The sequence below is a fragment of the Neolamprologus brichardi genome, chromosome 14 (assembly GCF_056152115.1).
Source record: "Neolamprologus brichardi isolate AB-2024 chromosome 14, ASM5615211v1, whole genome shotgun sequence".
NCBI lineage: Eukaryota > Metazoa > Chordata > Actinopteri > Cichliformes > Cichlidae > Neolamprologus > Neolamprologus brichardi.
This window is the reverse complement of record NC_142117.1, coordinates 19,551,368-19,576,829: the sequence shown is the minus strand read 5'-3', so window position 1 is coordinate 19,576,829 and position 25,462 is coordinate 19,551,368. Positions and strand designations below refer to the sequence as shown.

Genomic DNA, 25,462 nt, shown 5'->3' with positions numbered 1-25,462 from the left:
AAATACTGTACAACTGCAATATGTTATGCACAAATGGGCAAAGAAATTCAGCTTGCCCATGCAAATGTGTGTGTATTTTTTATTTTTGTCTTCAATCAGTTATTTTGGTTCTAAGATAACCCGACATTCTTCAGCTTTGCTGCTCAGAAATAACAATATCATTTCAGTGATCCTCCAGATTGTTGTCTCTTGTCTAGTCTCAGCCAGCCTGGATAAAATGTATTCTGAAAATCAATTCAGCTCATGCAGCATAAAGAAAAGCATGAGATCAGTGCTTGCAAGTCAGTGACGAGCTCAGACTCAGAATGAGCATTTTTGAATATGGACTCATTTGCTTGTCTGAACCTCATGGTTTTCAATACTGAGCCAACAATTACTACCTGGAGCATTAAACAGAAGTCCCACTTGTTTTTCCTATGGTACTGAAGAGTATTCCCATTCTACACTACAAGCAATAATGAGTTTGAGGTGCATTGTTAAAAAGAAAGTGTGTGCATATGTGCATGTGTGTTTGTACATTGAGAAGATTGTATGGTTGTCTGTAGGGACAGCAGATGGCCAGGATTCACCCTCCAGGCTCTACCCTCTCATTGGTCCACTTAGCAATCAGCCTGTCATGTTAAAACTGGTTTCAACTGAGAAACTGAACTGCATTCAGACACTGAAGATAAAGCCCAGCTACTGGACCAAGGCATGGCCACTTTCCAAATATAGATTTTTTACTCTCAGTATATTATCTTCATTAGTTGCTGCACACTAACAGTTAGATTTTAAATCCCAATATGCAACATTTCATTATTATATGACATGTTAGGTTAAATGTAGATATTACATATATTTCATCTGTTTGAGTCTTGTGCTATTTTTGTTTAGAAGGACCCTGAAATACAGGGTGGGCCATTTATATGGATACACCGTAATAACATGGGAATGGTTGGTGATATTAAAGTCCTGTTTGTGGCACTTTAGTATATGTGAGGGGGCAAACTCCTCAAGATGGGTGGTGACCATGGTGGCCATTTAGAAGTCGGCCATCTTGGATACAACTTTTGTTTTTTCAATAGGAAGAGGACCATGTGACACATCAAACGTATTGGTAATGTCACAAGAAAAACAATGGTGTGCTTGGTTTCAACGTAACTTTATTCTTTCATGAGTTATTTACAAGTTTCTGACCACTTATAAAATGTGTTCAATGTGCTGCCCATTGTGTTGGATTGTCAATGCAACCCTCTCCTCCCACTCTTCACACACTGATAGCAACACCGCAGGAGAAATGCCAGCACAGGCATCCAGTATCCGTAGTTTCAAGTGCTGCACATCTCGTATCTTCACAACATAGACAATTGCCTTCAGATGACCCCAAAGATAAAAGTCTAAGGGGGTCAGATCGGGAGACCTTGGGGGCCATTCAACTGGCAGAAACATTTTTTAACTAGGTGGCTAATATATATTTACATATAAATGTGTTAGTAATATCTATTTAAACACTTTCCCGTGATTATTTTCATGTTGGCTTGAAATAAAATATCTAACTATGCTGGTACTGCAGCCTACTACAACGTACTGCAACTTCTGCCTAAAAAGTGAAATGGACCGTCATGTCTATTACACTCTTGCCATGATACTGGGTTGGACAAGCAACGTTTCCCTTGCATGCTCTGATGGGCACAGCAATGCTACTTTTGCATTGTAATATCTTTATCTTTGTAATATTTGTAATATCTTTTCTTTAGATTTTGCCCCAATTCCACCTGCACCTACATTTTACTTTTACTTGCTGATCCAATATCATTTTTATTTTCTCTTACTGCTGGATTAGGTTTGGGTTAAACATCAACCACTACACAAACAGCTAGATATAAATAAGTCACCTTAAAAAAAATACATAAATGAATTAAATTACTGGTTCATGAGCTGCTTTTGGCATTTTGGCATATCACTATTGGTGAGCTTGCCTCATCAAGAGGTATCAGAGATATTACCAATGGCTATATTAAAGGTTAATGAATCATTTACTAATGCTTTAAAGGTCTGTTAGAAAAATATATGAATATTTTGTTGCTATTAATGTTTTTTTTCTTTGTGTAGACATTTTTTTTTACTTTTGTTGATAATGCGTTTAATAATGTAACATATATATATTGATAATATAATTGTTTAATAAAGGCTCTTGGGTTAACCCAGATAGCATTAGTAAATAGTAGACCGCTTTGTGTATCTATTATAAACATATGCCCTGCTTTAAGGTGTTACCAGATGATAAATACCAGGAGGCAAGGCAACTCAAAAGTTATTCTTATCAATATCATCTAGCATCCTCCATGTACGGGCTATTTATGGTCCAAATGTGGTTGTTTTTTCAATGTCAAAACTCATTTATAGATCTTGTTTTTATAATGCAACTTCTCTCAGTCCTGCTACCGATCACAATCACATTCACTTCCTTTTACAAATCTCTTCACAATAAAGCAGGATACTTGCAAAGTAAACCATATATACAGCCAATGATATTTTAAAATTTTACAATACATTGTGCTTCTTTTAAAATGAATTCTAAAATTTTTCTAAATACTGTACTTTAACCATGATTATTTTACATTTTAACATGGATTTCAGCATTTTTTTTTATTTCAACACATTTTAAGAAATGACAGTTTTAACCTGGTTGAAAGCAAATATGTTGATTAATTGAAATAAATAAACCAGTTAAAGAAAAACTGGAAAATGTAGAATAACAGAAAACCCCCCACATGTACTGAATAAATCAATAGGCTAACACATAATCAATCATGCTAGTGTATATATAATCTGTATTTATATGTGTCATGTGGATAACAACAATTTTGATATTTGTAAACACAAAAATATTACATTTATTAATCATGTAAAATTCCCACACCATGTCCACATGATGTTTAAAAAAATGTAGCCAGTCCAAAGTTCAAATGTTGAACATCATAATAATGTCCAAGCCGGGTCGTGGTTGGACATCCAAATTGTGGATCTAGTTTGGAAGTCATATAGATGTCCACAACTGGTCATGGACCAACAGACCCAGTATAGACAAGTTCTGCACGTCTATCCAACGTCGAATGTTTAGTGGGTTACAGCAGATTTCCATCAAACCAAAGGTTTGCCTCATTCTGTGTCTCAGCTTACACTTAAAATACAAACTAAATTATTAAATGTGACAAGAAATAAAGGTGCAAGTCTCAATGATCTAAGTAGGCTAGCACTAAAATGTTCTTATGCGCTATAAAAGGTGGAGATAAACCCACAAACTGATATGTGAGCAGCTGGTGTGTGAGCACAAAAGTGAAGACTTTTTGGTTTATACTTTATACTCTTTGCCAGACATAAAACTTGAATCATTCAACAACAACGACAGAAAAAAAAATCAGTTTATTAAAATGTAGGTTTTATTATTATAGGTAGTCCATTGATTCCATTGATTACACGATGAACAGGGCAAGAAAAGGTAACATAATTAAACAGGTTATAGGTTATAGCCTCCAGTTATAAGGTTGCAGAAAGAGTTTGATGTGCTACTTGAGGTCAGGGAAAAATGCAGTGAGGGGTTTGCAAGAAAAGACATACTAATCATAATCTGTGTAAGCGTGAATGTGCAAGTGAGAAGTTCAGAGAGTTCTCATGTGAGTTGCTTATGCATCTTTAAATGAATTTTCTTCAGCGCATGTGAAAGATTGATGTAACCACCATGAAATCATTCATTGGTTCGTGAAGTTCCATTTTAAAGCCTTGGTTTTAGCTTTCTGGTTGCCAACACATAAATTTTCCTTGGCCATAAGTGACCATGTTTGGATGAGAGGGTGGAGTAATACAGCTAAGGCTAGCAAGCTTGGTTAGCAAGGTGCATCCATCCGTATGGGTGCATAACACATACACAGATACTTGCAAATTAGTGCATAGTACAACAAAATGCTAGAATATCGCTCACTTAAATTGCAGCGTGGATTTCTTTGACAGCATGTTAGTAATCAACTTCTCAATAAACCATGTTATTTGTCAGATAGATAGATTGCATTAAAAATATTCCAAAAGGCACCAACACCACATATACTTTGAGAGGTACTTTTCAGTGGCTAGCAGAGGTGAAGCCTCGCATACAGCTACAGGATACAGCAGCAAGTGTCTGCACACACCTGCCAATCAAAGTGGCTGTGCCACTAATAAGCCTTTAAGCCTTAATACAATTTAAAACACAATTTAAATTATATATTTTTAAAAAATAACCCCTATGCAATTACTTTTTTAAAGAGAAGGGTTTTTTAAATCCCACAATTCAGACACGGTCATTTCTGTTGTAAATTTGGTCATTTTACCATGGGACTCCCTGGGGATTAACTCAGTTTTGGAGCTAGTCTGTGGTGGCCACTTATAATCCAGTATTTAGTATAGGCTGTGGGCACACTTGTCTGAACCCTGTACAATTTATAAAAAATAGACTGTGGTCAACAGAACCATCTACACTGAGTTTCATTTCAAACATTTTCTTGTATAGTGATTGTGACTTTTGGATTTACTTGACAACAAACCAAACAAAACACTCAATGTCAAATTGCTACTAAACCTAAGAGCTTACATACACAGTGTAACAAGTAATCATATGCAGAAATTATAAAATATCAAGGTTTTCCACACAAGCCAACAGAAATCTCAGAAAGTTAGGAGAGCACTCAGAGTCGCTGGTCATTCATTTTTGGGAAATAAATGGTTCCTGTGCTCTGTGAAATGACAGCAGGGACTCACGTGTTACTATGTCTTCTCTGGTGTCAGCTTGTTGGTGGAGAAAAGAATGATGAGGATAAAGTGTAGATTCGAGCCAGTCCTCCCTGCTTGCTTGTCAGCTGCATTTTGCTTTGCTCCTCCAATACAGTCACAGCTCTTAAACCTAAAATTATATCCATAATGACATGCAGCTCCATTGAACAGGTTGTAACCAAATCCCGGGGAGTTTTTTGTGCCTTTCTGAGTTTCAAGACAGATGGTGAAGCTTTGTAGAGAGATTTGATGTCCTCTTTTTTCTGACAAGCCATGCTGTTTCTCACCAGTTTGTTTATCACTGTTGTAGTCCTTTGTGTCGCACTGCAAAAGTACACAGTCTTGATTTGTGTGACATTGTCTCTTTTTCATGCTTTGCACTCTGTGTTGCTGCTCTGTGCCTGGCTTCCATATCCAATCACAGAAACATGGCAACACAACACAGACAGTCATTTTGTGGCCCCAATTATGCACAGAGGGATCTTTGCTGATGTACAAAGCTTCTGCAAAGGCTAAAACGTCATCCAGTTTCATGTCTTCGTGTTTTTAATATCGGTAATCGTGTGGAATGAACAGAAACACTACAATGAGTTATATTGGTCAAAGCGTTATAAAGAGTATTTCAATACAGCAATATAAGCTTAAGTAAACATCTCATGATTCACACATGTGAAAGAGTACTGTATAAAAAACCAACTGTAGAGCAAATACTTTCACATTTTGTATTTCCATTACAAACTAGAATGAGATGCAATCTCCATATGTGATATAAACCACGTCACAGTTTACCAATTTAGGCAAGTGCAATAAAATAACCTCCTTAATGCAAGATGTGATCATTGTAGTAAGTTAGAGGAATGTGATCATAGATTAACAGCAGTGTATTCTGACAGAAAAACTGTGATGTATCAGATAGAAGTGTATATATAGACAAAGACTAGAAGCAGGAGGTTAAGGACAATGCCAATGACTCCTAGCACAGCCAGGAATCTTTCTTCTGGTGTGCTCAGGTATGGACACGTCAGGTCCATGTAAAACCTTTTCAAAAAATTTGTTAATTAATAAAAGTGGTATTTCACTAGACGCTTAGATTATTTGTGTGTTAGTATCGATGTTCTGTTCAAGAAAATGTATGGGTGTTGGGAGCAGATAGGCTAAAGGATCCTGCTGTTTATAATGATAATAATTAGTTTAACAATCTTGGTCCCAAGTAATAGTTTTAGGAGCATATACCTTTCTTATCAACTCATTTGTTCTGGTTGAATCAAAAGTGTCTTGTTTTTGTAACCTTTTAGATAAATGGCAGTGGGGTTTTTTTTTCCAAGTTTGCACAAAAGTGTGGAAGGAACATGGCTTTCAAATTTGAACACCATTAAATTGAAGACAATCATGACCTCCACTCCTGCTGTCTGAGACATCCCATAAATGTTAGCCCACAGTTATGGAGCAATATGAATACAGGTATATCACTGTTGCCATAATGGACACACTGTGGGGAAAGAAATGACACAGTTAATATGAACAGTACAGGAAACTCCAGGCAATTCCACATGAAGCTCCTCCTCTGTGACTGCAGGCAGTCTTTAGCTAGCAGAGCAGAGCTGTCTTAAGGAGTAAACAGTGTAGACGCAGGTGTAGATAAAATAGTTACAATCCAGCTGAACAAAGTGCCAGCAATCCTCATAAGTCAGCGCTGACGTCAAATAATCAAACCCTCTTAGTATAGAAATACTTAAAGAGAAGGATGGCAGTGTTGGTAAAAGTATTGTGCCAGCATCTCCATGCTCAAGTCCATCAGAAAGCCTTAGGTGACGGAGGTGTAGATGTAGACAAATATGACCACTAAAAGATTGAGAATGGTCCCAATGATGCCCAGCACTGCTAAGATTCGCTCTTCACGGTCATTCGTGGAGTCATCCTCTCTTGCGTGAGCGCTGCAGACATAGCGGCTGCCCGGGACCATTGTTACCATCACAGAACCCCACCCCCAGAGGGCGTGACGCCTGGTAACAGACACAGTGAAGAAGAATTAAGATACAGCAACAAAGTTGAAAGGAGAAGAGGAAGAAACAGGTTCATTACTTATAACACAGAATCGCTGAAAACTGTTCTTTCCCCATCACAACACAAACACATTCATTTTTCCTGCATTCATTTGATATTTACCATTTCGTGCAGTTGCTAAACACTTGGTGAAATTTGACAAATAAGACACAACAGTTGGGCACAAGCATCTCACCTCAATGTCAAAATTAAACTTTGACTATATCTAACATTACAGATACACAAAGAAACCCTACAGAAAGAGAAATAATAAACATGCACAGCAAAAAATACAATAAAATATTAATATTTACAAAAAATGCCGTGATTTGGTAAAATAAAAAACACTAAGTGTGATGTATGTAGTGGACAGTTACAAGCAACCTGCTGTTTGTTAAGCTCTAGCTGATCTGGCTTGATTCTTTTTGACTGCCTTGTGTATCCTTGTGTATCTTGTGTGTGTTGTATCCAACCCTTAAATGACCTCACTTCATTGTCTTTGCATGTTTATAGCCTTACCCTACTCCTCCCTCCTCCACCTAATTCATCTCTCATTCTCATCACTTCAGTGTTCAAAGTACCAGAGAAAAACTAATTAAATTAAAGCTGCAAGCAGCGTTATGAGGGCCCTCGCACCCCGGCGCGTTCAGCCACGCCCAACACCTACACCCAGCACAGCACGTCCAATCTGATGTCACATCATCATGTGACATCAGATCATGTGTAGAACCACAAGCTAAAATTTCATCTTGTTCGATGATGATTATTGTCGTCCCATTAGGTGGCGCTCTAACCATGACTGACAAATGGCATATCGAACATTTACGAGCTCGACTCTCGACTCATGGCTGCCACGTTTGGGAGAGATTGGACATTGTGCTTTTGAGTGACAGCAGATTACTACTTTCTGGCTAGTGAGTGAACCTCCATGTGGCGCCATGACCACCCCGTTTCGCCAAACATAAAAAGCTTTACAATTTACTATCACAAAGGTCTATAGACTCCATGCACCGGAGATCACGTCATTTTGATGAAATCATGAGGAGGAGTTTGTCAAAGTATGAAGCCTGAAAAGAGGGGAAAATGTTGCCAAAATTACACATTAATTTTAAAATGGCTGACTTCCTGTTGGATTTGGGATATTGCTCGAAGAGACTTTTTTGTACATCTTGATATCTTCCATAAGCTTACCAGGTTTCAACCTCATAGATAAAACACAGCAGGGGCTGATGTTTTGAAATTTTGTAGGGGGCGCTGTGGAGCCATTTCGCAATATTCCATGAAAATGATCACATAACAACAAAGCCTTTATCACACTGGAGGTGTGGCCCAAACTCCAATAGTTTTTGCACTTTCCAAGCCCCTCAAAAGCCACTTCATCTTTCATGGTGAACCGCCTTGCCACCAGGGTGTGCCGTTCAGTTTAAAATCACAATTTTCTTACTGAAGCATCATGAGGGACTGATGTTAATATTTACCGCTTTTGAGGTGGACCTGATGAACCTGTGAAAATCAGTTTATCAAAGTGAAAGACATGACATTTCCTGTTCCCACTAGGTGGCGCTCTGCGTATTCCTGACGATGGGCATATCAATCTATTCAGAGCAGGTCTGACATCATGCCTGTAAAGTCTGGTACTGATCAGACTGGTTTTCTTTGAGTTATGCTAATTTGTTTCTTCATGGCAAGACATCAAAGTTCGCCATGCTGCTGGGGTCACACCCTTTCGTGAAAACTCACAGTTTTCGCTGTTTCCCAAGACCAACTCCTTAAGGCTTTCCTGGAGAAATTTGAGTCTGCAGACGTCACCCATCACAATACTGTACCCCAAAGTGTAAAACATGACATTTCCTGTTCCCACTAGGTGGCGCTATCATTGATGTCAAATGTGGCAGTTGAAATTTGTTCAGGGGTGGATCCTTATCATATGTGTGCTCTTTGGTCCAGATCGGACAATGTATGACAGAATGAGAGGCAATAAGATTTTCATGGTGAATGATCAAAATTCGCCGTGCCGCCACGGTCACACCGTATCCTGAAAACTCAAAAGCTCTACAATTTAACCTGGCCCAGGTGTGTAGTTGACACTGACCAAATATGAAGCTTATACGATCAAATCCCAAGGAGGAGTTTGCAAAAGTACGAGGCCTAGAAATGGAAAAATTAGAGCCAAAATGTCACCTTCAATCCAAAATGGCAGACTTCCTGTTGGGTTTGCATCAGTGGTTCCACTGACTTTTTTGTTCGTCTCAGCATGATACACGTGTGAGCCAAATTTCATACATGTAGCTCAAACGATGTGGTCGCAGGGCTGCATTTAACAACGCATAGGTGGCGCTCCAGAGCCATTTCCCAATGCTCTTATGTAAAACCATTAAAATACAAAATTTTTCACCAGACCTGACACATGTGCAAAATTTCATAAGTTTTTGAGCATGTTAAAGCCCTCAAAAAGGCACTATTTTTGCCTGAATAATAATAAGAAGAAACAGAGCAGATACAATAGGGCCTTTGCACTTTTAGTGCTCAGGCCCTAAATATAATAAAAACATAAAGTAAACTTCTTTAGTTTTTGTATCTGCTGGTTTGGTAAAGTTGTTATTACAGTTGTCTGATGAGGCACTGGTGGATGTGTTTATTGAGACTCTGGATGTTTACCAGACTGTGAGTCAACTGTGTTCTTACTGTAATACCTGTTCTGATTTTCCTAAATCATGCCTCCATACCATACCACAATAATTTAAAAGACTAAAACGAAAACTGAAACTAATAAAAACTAAACTAAACACTTTCAAACAAAGAAAACTAAACTGAAGTGAGAAAATCAAATTTGGAAACTAAGTGAAACTAAACTTAATTAAAACACAAAAAGTCAAAATAAAATGAAAATGAAAAGCTAATTAGAAAGTACTAAACTATAATAATTCTGTCAATATATAATAGTAACATTAATACAAACCACAGTACCCCATACTACTGGCTGACTCATGCATTATTGACATTACACAATTTGTGGAAATGAGTGAGCACAGCTCCATTCTGTGCCTGCAGACTGCCCATGCAGTACCAGGCTCAGACCTCTCTGTGAAGAGCTCTTCTTCAACTTCAAGAAAGAAAACACGCACATTTAGCACAACAGCTCAACACCAGCCACAGAGATGGAAAGAATGATTCCAGCGCTGTCTCCAAAACAGCAACAGGCAGCTGTCACTCAGAGAAAAATCAGCAAGTATGTTGCTTTGACATACAGTAGACCCCTTGTCCTGTAGTGAACAATATAAATAAGTGTGGACAATTCAGTCATCATGTGTGCGAAATTTGCTATTTGCTCATTGGCTATGTGCTGATAAATTTTTGGTAATGCAAAAATACTATTCTCTGTACGAGACATGGCACTCGTGGTATCCAAAACTAAAACACCTTCAGAAATTTAGAAATCCTGATAACTGTAAAGGCTTCACAAATGTTTTATTGCCACTGAATCGATGTACCCTAATCTCTTCATTTCTTAAATACTCCTAAAGCAATTTCATATAAGCATCTTTTCTTCTAGCTGGTTCCAATATTTCAATTATATCTTTTGTCAAAATTCTTCAAAATCCACAGTCTGTAAAATTCATTACATTATGTCTTCTTCCATGCTTTTGTTCCTCTGTATGCTCTGTTGCTAAGCATTAGAGCTGTGAGGGATCAGTGGTGTCCTTTAAAAATGAATAAGGTCAGATGCTGATGAGGGAATTATCAGCCGTCCTTGGAGACAGTTTGGGAGCACACAGAAAAAGGGAGGTTAGGATTACGACGGCGCAAGCGCGCGCGCGCGTGTGTGTGAATATATTCTAAAATGAGTGACTGTTGGGCTGTCCAGTACACTGAACCATCCATGACTAAGTCCACTTTCATCCAGTTTTTTTCTATAATCCACGCCCTTACAGTGGAAGGAAGTAGTATTGACAAAAACTGGCCATAGAAACAATATTTTTTTATAATGTGTTGTTGTGAAAGAGCACATATTCCCTCTGAACTCTTTAACATCAGTAAGTCCAGACATGTACATACATAATAAACACTAGTAGCTATTCATCCTCAAAGAGTTTCTCTGCCCCGGTTCTCTACTCTCTATACTTGTTGTTCAATCTTTTCATTTTGTTGGTCTGCTGGCTAAACATTTCAACATCTAGCAGCTGTTCAGGTTGCCCAAGGGTGCGATTGTTTTTGTGTGCATGTCCTGTATAGAACTAGAGACACAGCACAATCTTTTGATGCAGTTGAGTCATTCAGCAGTGTAATGTGATTATTTCCAACCCACTTAAAGGAGATTCATGGCACACCTCAAAAGTTGAAGCCATAAAGCATAGAAATAGAGGAGAAAAAATGAGAAAGTAGAATACATTTGAAATACAGTACATTGCAACTATTCACTAACTTCTGATGTTAGGTGTTGATTGTGAGTTAAGTCGTGGATGCTGGTGATGAAAAAATGTTGGCCACCTGTTAAAGGTTCTTCCATTTGATCCTCTTACAGAAATTAAAGTAAGAGAAGACTGATCCTTTTCCTTCACAAATAGCTACTAGAAACTTTTCAATTAATACAATATTTTTCATAAATGTTTTTCTTTGAACAATAAAAATATTCTAGATGATCAATTCGAGAAACAGGTGGTTCAGACCCAAACCAGATTGCTGTGCATCTCAGCCACATGCAGTAGATATCTGAGCAACTGGCTCAAGTCCATTAAAGTTATGAAGCCACATACCAAGCTACCTGTTACCTATCATTATAGCATAGTGTTAGAATGCAACAACAATGCATTTTCCCCCTCACACACAGATGAAGTCCCATCACCTCTTGAAGACTTCATAGTACCATATTATCCTAAGAGGGCACTTTGCTCTCAGACTGCAGGCAACTCCCAGTTAGTATTCAGGCAGCAGAAACCCTCTCTCCTCTTCAAATGAAGCTTAAAACTTTCCCTGAGATATGTCTTAGTTATGCTGTGGTGGACCTAGGCCCTGGGAGACTTCCCATGATGCACTGAACATGTCTTCTCCATTCCCATCTTTCCACTGTATGTGTTCATGCACCATTACTACATGTCATTAAAATTTGTCTTCTCTCTTCCACACTTTCTGTTTTGGCCTGTCTCTCTATGCTCTCCTCTTTTCTTTTTCTGTTGGGGTTTTCTCTCTTACAGTGCAGGCTTTTTACTTTACAATACAAAGTGCCTTGAGATAACTATTGCTTTAATTTGGGGATATAAGCATAAACAAAATTGAACTGAATTGAATTTTCAAACACTGTGCCTGGTTCTTTGAAGATTTAATGTATTATTTTATCAGAAGTATAATTATGATAATTATGTCTTTGATTATGCTATTGTAAAAGCAATGGTATGATGTAGTACTTTGATTGTTGGATCTGTGATGCTTTGATTAAATGCTGTTCTCGCTTTGCTTGTTTAATAGCAACAATGTAAGGACCTGCAATCAATACAACTGAGAAGTGACAATACTACTAAAACCCATGTTACATATCTCAAATTACTATTACCTACAGTATTTAAGTTCAATTGCACTGCAAAAGGTGCAATGAAATTAAACATTAATCTGGATGGTTGTTTGATCCACCAACAGTACAGTGTTTTTGTTTTGTTTTGTTTTTGCATGTTTGAAATTTCTACATTTCTTAATTTTAAATGAAATACTTGTTATAAATGTACATATACATCATGAATATGCATGCATATGTGTATCTGTGGCTAATGAAGAGGAACAGTGAATTGGTGGGTGGGTGTCGATTCTCTAACACTCATGATTTGAGGGTATTGTACTGCAGAACGTAGTGTGTTACTACAAAAATGACAAGAAAAAGGCAATTGACAATGGAAGAGACACAGACCACCATAACACAAATGTTGGTCTTTCTTACAGAGAAATTGCAAAGAAAGTCAAGGTGTCAGTGAGTACAGTTTCCTTCACCATCAAAAGGCAAACGCTGACAAGAAGAGGTCCGACCCAAAAGCAGACCCAAAGGCACAACTGAACCAGAGTATACGTTTCTGAGAGTTAACAGCAGCTAGGTGGCTCACAGGACAACAGCTTCAAGCATAATAGTGGTCGTAGTAAGAAAGTCTCAGTTTTAAGTGAGAAGACTTCGAGCTGCAGGTTTGACGGTACGAGTTGCAGCAAGAAAGCCAATTCTTAGACGTCAGAATAAGAGAAGGAGGCTTGCCTAGACCATAAAACATCGACACTGGATTACTGAACACTGGAAGAAGGTATTATGGGCTGATGAATCAAAATTTGAAATCTTCAGTTCATCACTTAGAATCTTTGTGTGCCGTTGAGAAGGCGGAAGGATGGTTCCACAGTGTGTGCCATCAACTGTCAAACATGGAGGAGGACGTTTGTTGACGGTCTGGGGCTGTTTTGCTGGATCCAGGGTCGGTGACTTGTACAGAGTGAGAGGCACCCTGAACCAAAACGGCTACTGCAGCATTCTGCAGCACCATGCAATACTCTCTGGTATGCACCTAGTTGGCCAGGGGTTCATCCTACAGCAAGATAATGACCCCAAACATAAGTCCAAGGTATGCCAGAACTACCTCAGGAAAAAAGAACAAGATGGTAAGCTTGAAAACATGGATTGGCCAGCACAGCCTCCAGACTTAAACCCCATCAAGCTGGTTTGGGATGAACTGGACAGAAGTTTGAAAGCAAAGCAATCTACAATGCCGCACATTTATGGGTGCTTCTGCAACAGATATGGGAAGAACTTTCTGAAGAATATTTGAGTTCTATTATAGAAAGAATGAAACGGGTGTGTTCAGCTGCTATATCTGCCAAAGGTGGAACTTTGAAGAGTCAAAAGTTTAGATTACATTTTGATCTATAAATTGATTCCATGATTTCTTTTTAAACTCCGCTTTCTTATTTGTACTATGCTTTCATTTCAGAGTGCAATGAGATAAACTGCATAATTTTCAATTAAAAACTGGGAACATTGGGGTGTTCTAAAACTTTTGACTGAGATATATACACAGTGTATACACTAGTATACTGTACATGTAATATGCTGTATTGTTCACACAGGCTGGGTAGTTTCAAATCTATTTCAGGATTTTATATTCTCCCCCTTGCTTCCATCATTTCTTCTTTTAAGAGCCCACATTAGAACTAACTGAAGCAGCTCAAGCATTTACTCAATTTGAATTAATATTTAAATACATGCTGTATATTTTAGCCATTTAAACCGCTATAACTCACTGCTATTTCAAGAACAAAAGAGAAGGAGCTGCAATAAAATATCCTATTTAGTTCTTTGCGTTTTGAATATTATAATATATTTGTACCATAAAGCACTGAAATATCCTAATGTGTTTTTGCACTGGACTATCGTACTCTACTATTTTATCCTTTTACCACGGCTAGGAGCAGTTAATTTGCCTAAAAAAAAGTATTCCTGCAGTATAGGCAAGCATAAATCAGTATAATACTGGAATTCTCCTGAAAAACGAAAAATAAAAGAGTGTATGTCCCTAATTATGACTGTTCAGCTTTTTTGAGGGAAAAAAGTAATATTTTAGTAAAGCATGTGATTAAAGTCTTTTAAAAACAATCACAGTTTGAATCTGATCTGTAAATTATTGCTAATATTTCACACATAGCAATTATCCCGAACTTGTTTTGAACCAAACAATCAGGGCACTGTAAAGTGCACTAACACTTGGGAATTCACCATCGGCTCCCCCGCTGACTGAGCAATGCAAAGCAGTCTGCCCCGTAAAACTCATGCATAAAATTCATCATAATTGGTGCAGATAGCTCCTCTGCTTATATCACTGTCAGATTAATTTATATAGGAAGTTATATAAATTCCCTACAGATGGTCCATCTACAGCGCAGTGTGCATATGGGAGTTGGAATCTGAGGTCACATAGCAATTTGCTACCAAAGCAATCTCATGGAAACATCCTGAGATGAAACTGAGGCTTGTGGGATGAATGCTTTACATTAGAATGATATCGTATCAGTAGAAGTAACTAATTTCATTTTACATCAATATCAGCAGCAGGTTTTATTTTCTTGTATGTAGTGCTTCCTTTGAAGCTGTGTAATGATCTCAACAGGCTAAAAAATAACTCAAATAGGTTTTGTATTATTATGAATATACAATATACATTAACTATTTATGCCAGTAGAATTATTGATTGAAGATCAGCCTGAGAGCAGTAAACAAGACTCGCTGCTGCAGAGTTATGTCCATGTAGCCATACACTTATTGCTGTAGTAATGCATAATAGATAACAGATTTGTGGAGGCACTAATAAAAGTATCTATTGCCTCTAGTCATATACAAAAAAATGCTGCTTCTGCTGGCAGTGGTGTCTCTACATTTTTGAATAGTGTGTGCTTCAAATAGCCTGCTATTCATCAGTACTAATGAACTAACAGTGTTGGGGAGTAACGGAATACATGTACCGCCGTTACGTATTTAAAATACAAAATATGAGTAACTGTATTCCGTTACAGTTACCGTTTAAAAAGGTGGTATTAGAAGAATACAGTTACTTTGTTGAAATAAATGGATTACACGGCAGTACTTCCCTATTTCATATTATGGCGGGTCAGGACTGTTTGGGTTTTGTTTGACAGCCACGTTCTGTAGTTCCAGCCGGCAGCATTACGGTTGCCATGGTTACAGGGTGACGCTCTCTCTCTGCGTGTTTCCTGGGTGAGAGAGGCCTTTTTGTTGTTGTTGTGCTAAGCTAATAGTCAGAATGCTACAGGTATAGCTCTAAAGAATGTAGCATCATAGGCAGTGTAGTCCGTGCTGCAGGGAGAATGGACTGCCATACACGTTATGTGTCTGTGAGCGAGGGAGGGAGAAAAAGGAAAAGTACGAGCTGTCATCGAGCAAAAACGGGAGCTGGAAGCATGTAAATATAATAATAACCACTGCAGCCAAGAAGAGTGCCTGACGAGCCCAGTTGTAAGTAAACTATTAAGACTCGACTGTACGCTGTGTTCGTGTTTTCCTCCAAAAACAATAAGTTCCGCTGGAGCAGCCTTTCAACGCCTCTCTCTGTCTCTCACTAGCAAAGTTGACCCAGACAACAAAGTAAAGCTAGTTTTTCGGCTACAAGCCCGACACAGAACACGATGTATTAGCCAGAGGTCCCTTTACTACGGTTCGGAGCCGCGGACCTTCAGTAACAGTAATAAATCACACAGCAATAGTACATTCATGTAGTTGTAAACAGCATGATAATATATTAAGTAATCCAAAGCATTCAGAATACGTTACTCTCATTGAGTAACGTAACGGAATACGTTACGGAATACATTTTGGGGCATGTATTCTGTATTCTGTAATGGAATACATTTTAAAAGTAACCTTCCCAACACTGTGAACTAAGCAATATTGGTAAAACTCTACCTTAGAAATATTTCTTGAATGTTTAAAATGACAGACACATTGTAGAGATGCAGACATAATTAGAGACAGTCCTGCCAGAAGGCTCCACCTCTGTGCTTCATCTGTTAGCATCCAAACCATCAATACCAGTCAGGTAATCCTAATGTTCTAATAAGAGCAGCATTACAAATAAATATGTCACAATTGAAACCAGTAAGTAAGCGATTAGAGGACCTGATACTAAAAAGGATTGTAGCGGTACAAAAGAAGAGCTAAAAAAAATGGAGATAAGTGTATGTGATAGGATTGTTTTGAAATTTTATAAATAAAAATAATTGATTGTTAGTTTGGCATTAGTTAGTAGTCTGCATACTGACACTGTTCAGCAGTATGTCACAAGATATCTTGTATCATACTATATCCATGGATGATCTGGATCATGGTGGTATTGTTTAACATTGAACAAAGACTCTTCAGTGACTTGTAATAATAATTTGAAAATAGGAAACAATAATATTAACTTGGTTTTTTTTTTAATCCAGATGACCTCAAAATGAAGAAGGCATAAAAAACTATCTGCATGCTTCCTGCTGAGCCTCAATGGCTCCCGTAGTCGGCTTCCATTTATTGCTAGTTATTCACTCGGAGGTACTGGGAGGCTAAAACCAGCTGTACAATATATTAGGGATGTACCGATACTGGATACCGATACCGGTATCGGGTATCGGCTTCGATACCACATTTTCTAAAGTACTCGTACTCGTTAAAAGTCCCCCGATACCAAGGATGGATACCACGGTCTGAGACCTGTCTATGTTTGAGCGGCATGTAAAGGGTTAATCACAGGCGCCGAGTGCCCGCCCCCAGGCCCCGGCTGCAGCTCAGAGCGGGGAGAAGGCGAGGCGAGACATATCAGCCGTGTGGAACTATTTCAAAGTGAACGAAGACACGAAAACAAAGGCGGACTGCAAATTGTGCTCAGCAAAATTGTCCAGAGGAGGCTCTAAAGGTAGCGCATTTAACACAAGCAATTTAATCAAGCACCTAAAATCCCAACACGACAACGAGTACAAAGAGTTTACCCACGCTTATTTACCCATGCTTATTAGCACAGAGGAGCATAGCTGATGCTATAGCAGTGGGACGGAAAATAGTTGGACATTTTAAACATTCCACCTTAGCCTACTCCCGCCTCGAGGACATTCAGGGACAGCTCAACCAGCCAACAAAGAGACTGCAGCAGGACGTACAGACGCGCTGGAACAGCACGTATTACATGCTCCAGTCCCTCATTGAGCAAAAGCGAGTGCTGGGCGTGTATGTGTCCGAGCACGAACTCCCTGACTATCTCACCGCTCACCAATGGGCTCTTATGGAGACGACTGTTGCCATCCTCGCCCCCTTTGAGGAACTAACTAAAAAAGGGAGCAGCTACGAAGCACTAGCCTCTGATGTCATCCCAGCTGTGACTGTGCTAGTGAGACTTCTAAACAGAGAAACAGACGAACAAATTTAAAATTAAATTTTGTTTTTTTATAATTATTTATTGTGTAATATGTTGCATACAACATGCTTTTCATTTTAAATAAATGTTCTTAATTCCAAACTAGTCCCTTGTTTGTTTGTTTTTTGTTAAATTATAGAACTAAAGCTGTTACCTGTAAATTTAAATCATGTTTTTATTAAGTACAAGGTATCGGCGAGTACTGAAATGCAAGTACTCGTACTCATTTCCAAAAAAGTGGTATCGGTGCATCTCTAATATATATATATATATATATATATATATATATATATAAAGCGAGAGAGAGAGAGACATATATTAATCTCTGGCTCTCTTCCACAGCATGTCTTTTATCCTATCTTCCTTCTCTCACCTCAGCAGCAGGCAGATGGATGCTCCTCCCTCACCCTGGTTCTGCCGGAGGTTTCTTCCTGTTAAAAGGGAGTTTTTCCTTCCCACTGTCACCAAAGAGCTTGCTCATATGGGTTCATATGATTGTTGGGTTTTTCTCTGTATGTATTATTGTAGAGCCCTGCAATATAAAGCGCCTTGAGGTGACTGTTGTTGTGATTTGGTGCTGTATAAATAACATTGGATAAATAAAAGCTGGATGGATATATATGAATAAATAAAGCTTATTTATGCCAACATAAACTATGGTAACTAAAACCTAGTCTCTCTGTGTGTAACTCATCAACGCTGACTTCTCATTAACAGAAAATCTGACCTCTTGGTTCCTAATCTAGCTATTTGTACACAGTGAGGTCACTGTTAAGCAAATAAAATAATAATAATGTCAAATACAATAACAGATTTAGGTTATCCTGTGGTGAACTGTGCTGTATGTGTTGGCTGTATAGCCAGTAGTGGTCACAGGAAGGAGGAATTGCAAGTATTGATTGGTGTCATTGACTGGTAGAATTATTGACTTCACAGAAAGTCTCAGTCATTAATCTTACAGTTTTTGTATTTGCCACACTGAACAGAGACTCTGTTTAGTCTTAGATCACTGTCACGCACATGCACAAAGGAAACATGTATGGGCACCGTGTGCTGTGGAGAATGTAGCATATATAGTAATGTAGTCAAATATAGTCATTTTACCATTGTCCTCTCTCTCTCTCTCTTTCACACACACACACACACTGAGCTGATTTGCATTACATCATGGTGATGGTGTGGGAGCCAGATCTTTATGACACTAAAACGTCCCACAGCCTCATTACGGGCTTGGCTGGCCAGCACTGCTGGAATATAAGGCCAGCGGCCATCAAGCAACTGTCACTTCTCCTCAGCAACAGTCCATCCTTCTCCACGCTGGTGCATGTGTGTTGTTAATGATGTGTGTATGTGTGCTTGTGTGGAAAGAAGAACCAAAGAGGGTGCCTACTTCACGACAGAGTGACTGTGTATATGTGTTTGTGACAGAAAGGGAAGAGATGGAGTGCATCTGTGTGAGTGAGAAGGTGTCGGAGAAACACGGGGATAACAAGAACTCGCTGAGTTAACTGCTCAACAACTCAACTGAGCTTGTTGGTTCTGGTCGAACAACATTGCATTTTATACTTGATTTAAGTTTTTTTTTTTTTTTAATAAAATGTAAAATAATCAAAGCATAATGCTAATGCTATAAATATTTAGCTTCTTCTCAGAAACAACAAAGTGATCCTTGCAGCATGTCAAATATTAGTGGACATTTTAATATCATCTCTAATACCAACATGGAACATTTAGTTGGTCCCAAGCAAATCACACTATACATACAACTTATTTTACTCAGTGCAGGTTAGTCCTCAGGTCATAACTTGCTCTGATGTTTATTGATTTTTTTCTTTTTTTGGCATGTACCTATATAGAAAGTGCTTTCTCACTTTGTGTTAGGCACGTTAACATTTTTGTACTGTGCTCAGGGGAATTGTTTCTATGTTTTGCCTGAATTATTGTTAATTGTTAGGAGAGCTAGAAGATATTTCCTAGACTGAAAATCTTTAATTCTCCATTAATACATAATGATAAAATAATATTGTGTGGTTAAAAATGATGATGAGTCACTTTTTATTCAAATCCCAGGCTGGATGTCATGTGACCCTCTGGGCACTGCTATCATGTGACCTACATTAAACTGTGTGAATCAGTGGATGGAGGCATAATGTCACCCCCTCGGCTTGCATATCATATGGACTGTGTCAGATCACATGACCTGCATTAAATTAAATGAATTTAATTTAATAACCCTGACCTCTGAGCTTTCACCTTTTACCTTGACCAAGCTCCTGTGGGGAATATGATCTTTAAAAGGGTGATACACAGAGACACACAGCCACACCTGTCCAAAGATGCTGTGAAAGCATATCATATAAGTAGAAATTTGGGGTTCCCCAACTCTGGTCAAGCATGAAATTTGGCATTTTCTGTGAATCTTATTAATTACTGTGAGAATTATTAGCAAAAATTGTTGAGCATAAGCGTAATCTGAAATGCTTTTGGCATGGCAGTGGTCTAGCAGTGTAAGCACTTAGAGATGTAATGTACCAATTTACTTCAACATATATGCCACATGCTCAGATGACTTTTCTGCTCACTTTCTACGTGTCAAACCAACTGCCACCATGTGCACATGACACTTGTAAACATAAGTCCCTTTGGACATGCTTATCCACAGTTTTTTCAAAGCAGAAAGCTGTGTCAGGTGCACAAAAGAAAGTAGGGGACCACTACTTTTTTTCACCATTTCTTAATGGACTTTTTTCCAGTTTAATTTTTTTTCATACATGGTAGCATGCCAGCTGACAACATGCAGCATACCAGCAAAGAATTGCAGCCTATTAGACAATTTTAAAAATGCCCCTTTTTTAAGTTATTGGAAAAAAAATGTGATGCCATTTTTCGTTTTTTCTCACATACTGAACATATACCAAAACGATGGCTCCACAGTTCATGCCAAGCAGTGATTTTTGTGTACCATTACATGCTTTTGCAGATATTTGTACTCACCATACATTGCACCAGGGGGGCAGTCGAAGACTCCTTCCTTTCTTCTCTTTATCCGAGCATGCTGTCAGTTTTTTATTCTCCACCGTCCTGCTGGTTTCTCTCGCCTCCTTCTTCTTCTCCTCCTCCCTCCCCTCCCTGTCCCCCCTCTTTCCACTGCTGTTCAGGTCCAGCGCTGTCGCTGGTGCCGAGAATCCAGGCGACACACACACACAAGCAGTTCTGGGTAATTCTTTGAGAATACACTTCGACACAGCTGGGTTTGAAGCTCAGTGCAAACACACACACACACACACCACTACACACACACACACACAAGCATACCCACAAACACAGCTGAGCACATCCACAGTCCTTACACACCCCCTGCGCAGCCTCACATAAACACACAGCTGGACTATTTGCAGCTGGATGGAGATTGTGGCATTTTGTTGCTGTTTTTTGATGTTTTGAGGAATCAGAAATTCAGGTTGGAGAAATGGCAGTTACTGAATGTTTAGAGATCAAGAGGCAGTGGGACTTTATTCAGTCCAAGAATTTCCTCACATATTTCCTCAAGCAGTCTTCTATTGGTCAAATACTCAACTCTAATCCTTGCAGGAAACACACAAGAAAATCTTTTATGCTTCAGCAGTGTTGGCTTAACTCATCTGGCAGGACTGGCGCTGTAGAAGCAGGTGAAGCATTTCAATCCAAAATGTAAATCAGTGTTCTTCTTGTAGAAAAGAAGAAAATGTTCTGGTCCCCATGAGATCGCTCAAATATTGGTCCTCTTCCTAAAGGTCCTCCTTTCTCTAGAAAGTCATTGCAGTCAATCCAAAGAAGTTGGACAGCTGCCCAAAAAACCTCCAGGAAGCCAACTCCTGGCTATTTTGCATGTCTTATGTTATTTTGTGCCAACATCTCTGCTTCATATCGCTCAGCTTGACTATTCTGGTGTAAAAACTCCTCAGAGAGAAAGAAATCAGTTGCATCTCTTCTGTTTTCCCCTCTGTGGAGCAAGTAGCATGTTCTTGCCAGAGTGGCCTGTCGGCATCAATATTTAACAGCAACCTCTTGCTGTGCTGTTGTCACAGTTAAAGTTTCCATGTCCCCATCACTGTGCGCTGGATCTCATGTTCTCTGGTCTGCAGTGTTTTCTCTTCAGCTCTGTCTTTCTGTCCTTCTGTTCTTTATTGTATTTCCAATATTGCTCTATCCTTTCTACCCTCCATCATTGCCTTCCTCTATTTAACCCTCTTGAAACTTGCTCCATATCCAAAACCTCTGCCAGGTTCTCTCCTGGAGGTAAAACACAGCCACGCAGGACTTTCTTGCCCGCAAGGAGCTCAAACAATCTTTCATTAATCCCCTCCTACTGTCCTTCTTTGCAGTTCTCCATCCACTAACCCTGCAGCAAACCTTCACTCAACCTTCCCTCAACTGGCTTCAGTCAAATTAAACCTTCCACTTTCTATATTCACCCTCTTCTTGCCTTCCTCTCCCTCTAGCAACCTGATTCACGTGGCCTATTTATCACTCACTGCCTGCCTGCGTGGTTACTTCTGTCCTCATCCTGTCCTTCTTCTGTCTAATGACAGCTCAATTCTGGTCAAGTCCTCTCTGATTTTTTTCCCCCCCGCTTTATATCTTCCTCATTGTTCCTCTATCTCCCTCCACCTCTCCTCTTGCATGCAGAATACGCGGCATTTGAGCTGCTGTGCTCTGAGTCATACCGCTCTCTCCTCCCTTTTCCTTCCAGAAGCTTGCAAATGTTCTTTTTTTTTTTTTAGTGCCTCGCTTCTCTAACAACCATCAGGATTTGTTCAGCATTTTTTTGGTCCTAGGCGCTGAAATGATGCCTTTTCATCCTGCTGACAGACAGAAGGACAGGCTGTGGATAGACAGTCAAACAGAAAGACAAAAAGGAGCCAGTCATACTTTTTCCCAACAGAGGCAGCAGTCTGCTTTTAAATTCTTGATCCTGTCTGTGTTTTTGCTGTTGCTAGTAGTCTTACTCATTTGATTACAGAAGGCTTAGTTTCTCCTCTTCCCACTGGTGAAATGCCTTTTTCACTCGCCGCAGTCCCTGTAGCAAGTTTGGTCCATTTTTCCTCTCTTTAACCCTCACAGCTGGCTCTCCAAATATGTTTTTGTGACAGTCTGAAAAGAGGAGAAGATAGGACAGAAGCACGTTTACTGTAAATACCACTGTCTTTTACACTTTAAGAAAACACTGAGATGTTCTCAGAAAAGGGGGTGAAGAAGCTTATGGGTGGGTGAGTGGGTGGAATGGAAAGATGGTTAGCAAGAAAAGGTGTGAAGACAGAGGCACGAGGATGGATGAAGGGTAAGATGGTGAACAGAGGAAGATAAAGATGGGTACATGCATGGATTTAAAGGATGAATGGTTCGGCAGGTTAACTGCTGTCACAGAGGAAAAGGCCTCTCCAAGTCTCTGTTAGTCAAAACTATCAGTATAGTAGTATTTAAATGAGCTTTGTCAATATTTCATTCATTTATAGTTTGATATTTTACCTGCGTTGAATCCTGCCGTACTCTCCCTGACAATGCACTGCTGCTCTCTTTTAATTTCTACCTCTCTCATCGTTCTCTGTCTGCTGCTGCAGCCTCAGTCTGTGCCATCACTAAAATGCAGTATCCCTTCCCTCCCGCCTCCTCTCCTCCGCTTACTCCCTCTGTCTCTCCCACTCTGTTTCCCTCAATTTCTCTCCCTCCTTTACCCCCACCACGCTCCCATTCTCTCTATATTTGTCCTTCTCTGTCTGTCTGTGCCTCTATTTTTCAGTCTCTCCCTCTATCTCCTCACTTGGTTTACACGTTCACTTCCTCCGTCCCCGCCCCTTCCGCCACTCTACCCCCTGTCTCCACTTTCCCCACATGTATTCCATCACCACCTCTCCTCCTCCCTTTCTTTCACTCTCGTCGCCTGCTTTTTTCAGCCTTTCCTCACAGAGAAGCTTCGAGAACACACTGGACTGGACAGGCTCTGGGAGGGGAAAGCTCGGGGGACATGTGAACACCATTCACAATCGCGCCGCATGAATAATACATCCATAGTACGTTCATACTTTTTCAAATGCATGCACACATCAAAAACCTGCTCCAAAGATGTTCTCTCGCTCTCTCTCTCTTTCACTCTATCTGACGGAGAAAAAACAAAAGTACATCCTGCTCAACAAACAATGAGGATTTTGCTATGCGCTACCTGTGCCAGCCACACGTGCTAAAACGCAGCTCACTGAACGCACTGAGAATGAAAGCAGGTCTTCAGCAGCGCAAGACCACAGCTGCAAATCGAAGAAAGATTGAGCAAAATGTAATTAGTAAATTTCTCATACGACTGCAGCCACATACTGTTTTTGCAAAAGATATGTCATTTAAAATGAAAATTCAGTTTTGACAAACAGTGATCGACTCATTGAGCTTCTAAATGAAACATTAGTACATTTAGGTTTGCGTAACCAGTGGAAAAGAGACAGAAGATCAGAAAGGGAAAGCGTTTGAGTGGGTTTGCTTGCATGTAAATGTTGCGTTGTGCTGAACATTTGTGCATATATGTGTAAACGATGACATGTGCATCACATCTTCCTCTTGCATATATGTATGTGTGTGTGTGTGGCTGAGGTTGTGTGCGTGGGTGGTTGTGTGTAGCTGGTTAGAACTGTCCTTTTGGCCCCTAGCATCACCCAGTGCCACCATCTGTGCTGCCAGCCAGATGGGAAGGGTGTGTGTCTGCACAAATGTGTGTACACGAGTGAGTGTGTCCAAGCAAACATTTACATGATCACTGGATGCGTTGTTTTCTTTTCTAGAATTTTTTTTGTGTCAATCCACAGAGCAAACTAGCTGTTCTTACGACTATAAATCTGATGCAACGCCGCCACCCTCCACCCCATAGTAACATTTCATTGTTAAGTGACACTATGCCTGTTGTTTTCAAGTGACCTGAGTCCTCTAGTGATTGTACTAAGTGACTGAAGCAAATCATGCAGCTATAAAGCAAAGAAAGGAGTCAGGAGAGGTTACTACAAAGCCATGCAGTCTATGACAAAATAACCAGATACCTCACACTATGTACAACTCACTGTATCAATTGAAATATTCAAAATACAACTGTGTTTTTTGTGTCATTTCATAGACATGATGGAAGGTGGAGATGTAGTGATTACACAAACTTATTTGAGATGAGCAATGGAACAACTGCCAAAATGAAACTACAAGATTAAACCGCTTTAACTGAAGAGTCATTGCTCTTACAGCAGATCTTATCTGCCTTGGTCATCTTCCAGCAATGGATGTTATGTGCATCACAACTGCACTGCATTGTGAGATATTTATACTTTTGTAGTGTCCATGCTAAAACAGGGACTTGTTTCAGCAAGCCCCGGGGTAGACCCAGCTGAGAAATATAATCAACTGAGAGATTATATTTCACAGCTGGCTTGGGAATGGTGTCTCCCTGGAAGAGGTGGATGGAAGTGAGGAAGTCTGGGCTTCTCTGGACAGACTGCTGCCCGCATGAGCTGAATCCACATATTGATTATAATAATAAGAAGATGGATGGATGCATGGATGGATGGATGGGTGGATAATCCTGGCACAAGTACTCTATGGGACTGTGCAAAACGTCTGAAAGCACCCATCATTTCTTTATTTTTTGTTCCTTTAGACTGAAGGAGGTCTTTAAAAGATTTTCTTTAGGCACTGGCTACTTTTTCACT

General features: G+C 39.5%; 1 long non-coding RNA gene across 1 annotated transcript; it reads right to left on the bottom strand.

The window, feature by feature from the left end:
- Positions 1–3,400: 3,400 nt before the first annotated feature.
- On the bottom strand, positions 3,401–23,526 carry LOC102789784 (uncharacterized). The gene is made up of 4 exons (XR_015719986.1): positions 23,256–23,526; positions 22,736–22,880; positions 20,742–22,611; positions 3,401–6,788 (listed from the first exon to the last, which is right to left on the bottom strand). It is a non-coding gene; the product is annotated as an uncharacterized LOC102789784 (long non-coding RNA).
- Between the last annotated feature and the right edge of the window lie 1,936 nt (positions 23,527–25,462).